Source organism: Salvelinus sp. IW2-2015, unplaced genomic scaffold (assembly GCF_002910315.2).
Source record: "Salvelinus sp. IW2-2015 unplaced genomic scaffold, ASM291031v2 Un_scaffold12362, whole genome shotgun sequence".
Taxonomy (NCBI): Eukaryota; Metazoa; Chordata; class Actinopteri; order Salmoniformes; family Salmonidae; genus Salvelinus; species Salvelinus sp. IW2-2015.
In genome coordinates this window covers 1-2,293 of record NW_019953618.1, presented here as the reverse complement: position 1 = coordinate 2,293, position 2,293 = coordinate 1, and the positions used below count along the sequence as shown (strand labels likewise).

The following is a 2,293-nucleotide window of genomic DNA, read 5'->3' as shown; positions in this document are numbered from 1 at the left end:
AAGCTTCAGCGCTGGACCGAGATCCTCCAATGCCCGTAAGTCACACGTTCACCCCAGCCAGATACACACGCACATGTACACACACACACACACACCGAGCCCACAGTCTTGCCGTTTCGCACCAGTCTGCTAGGGACAGCTTTTCTGGTGTTCTGGGGCTGTGAAAGGCACTGCAGCTGGATGTTGCTGTGTCACTCCTCTTGGTTTAGTCTGAACGCCTTTTTATCTCACAAGTTTAACAATCACTGTTAATTAGTGTAATACAGTGGCTTGCAGAAGTATTCATCCCCCTTGACGTTTCTCCTATTTTTTTGCATTACAACCTGTAATTTAAATGGATTATTATTTAGATTTCATGTAATTGACATACACAAAATAGTCCAAATTGGTGAAATGGAAAAAAAATTACTTATTTCAAAAAAATATAAGAACATTTACAGTGGTGCCCCTAAATAAGATCTGGTGCAACCAATTACCTTCAGAAGTCACATAGTTAGTTAGATTGCACACAGGTGGACTTTATTTAAGTGCCACATGATCTGTCACATGATCTCAGTATATATACACCTGTTCTGAAAGGCCCCAGAGTCTGCAACACCACTAAGCAAGGGGCACCACCAAGCAAGCGGCACCATGAAGACCAAGGAGCTCTCCAAACAGGTCAGGGACAAAGTTGTGGAGAACTACAGATCAGGGTTGGGTTATAAAAAAATATCCGAAACGCTGAACATCCCACGGCGCACCATTTAAATCCATTATTTAAAAAATGGAAAGAATATGGCATCACAACAAACCTGCCAAGAGAGGGCCACCCACCAAAACTCATGGACTAGGCAAGGAGGGCATTAATCAGAGAGGAAACAAAGAGCCCAAAGATGACCCTGAAGGAGCTGTAAAGCTCCACAGCTGAGATTCGAGTAGCTGTCCATAGGACCACTTTAAGCCATACACTCCACAGAGCTGGACTTTATGGAAGAGTGGCCAGAAAAAAAGCCATTGCTTAAAGAAAGAAATAAGCAAACCTGTTTGTCTTCCAGAGATTTGGGACGGAGGAGGTTCACCTTCCAGCAGGACAATGACCCTAAGCATACTGCTAAAGCAACACTCGAGTGGTTTAAGGGGAAACATTGGAAATGTCTTGGAATGGCCTAGTCAAAGCCCAGACCTCGATCCAATTGAGAATCTGTTGTATGACTTAGATTGCTGGACACAAGTGGAACCCATCCAACTTGAAGGAGCTGGAGCAGTTTTGCCTTGAAGAATGGGCAAAAATCCCAGTCGCTAGATGTGCCAAGCTTATAGAGACATACCCCAAGAGACTTGCAGCTGTAATTGCTGCAAAAGGTGGCTCTACGAAGTACTGACTTTGGGGAGGGGGTAAATAGTTATGCACGTTTTCTGTTTTTTAGTCTTATTTCTTGTTTTATTTCTTGTTTGTTTCACAATAAAAAAATATTTAGCATCTTCAAAGTGGTAGGCATGTTGTGTAAATCAAATTATACAAACCCCCCCAAAAAATCTATTTTAATTCTAGGTTGTTAGGCAACAAAATAAAATAAAAATGCCAAGGGGGGTGAATACTTTCGCAAGCCACTGTAGGTTGATTTAATGGCCTTGGTTTCTCCTTTAGCCTCCTAGCTCACACTGGCTTATCTAACACATTGTGGTGCCTTCCCCTATAAATAGGGCTAGGAGTTTCCCCTGACCTTCTAAGGAAGAACTCTGGCCCCTATTAATTACAATCTACTTGCAGGCGACGGTACATACAGACCTTTTGGATCCATCCCACTGCAGTCACACCCAATTTCAAAACTAGCTGCCTTTGAAAGGATGCAAAGACTGACAAGACCATCTACTGTGTTTCCCTAAGCAGCTCAGAGGAGGACAAGGAGATTCGGAAAAAGCAGGTCCGCCCTCTTTTCCGCCACTTCCGTCGCATCGATGCCTGTCTGCAGCCCAGAGAGGCCTTCCGGGGCTCAGATGAGAGTGAGTGAGACACATCATACTGTGACACTTTCTGTATTTTGAAAGTTCTATATCTTGAAAAAAAACGGCATTTCTCACATGCAAAACATTTTGGGACTGTATCAACAGTGGACTAATGAAGAATGAAAAATACCCAAAGATTGTTTTTGAGTGGTATTATCCTTTTAAGGTCTTCAGATATAGGCCAACCGATATGAGGATATGGCACAGATGTTGTACACACTAAAGCCATGTGGGTGAAGTTAAAAAGGCTGTGTGTGTGTGTGTGCGTAGTCTTTTGCAGGGTGTACACGCCGGACCACTCGTA

At 43.3% G+C, this 2,293-nt stretch overlaps 1 long non-coding RNA gene across 1 annotated transcript; it reads left to right on the top strand.

Annotated features, from left to right (window-relative positions):
- On the top strand, positions 1 to 2,293 carry LOC112080162 (uncharacterized). The gene is made up of 3 exons (XR_002896123.1): positions 1 to 35; positions 1,874 to 1,986; positions 2,260 to 2,293. It is a non-coding gene; the product is annotated as an uncharacterized lncRNA (long non-coding RNA).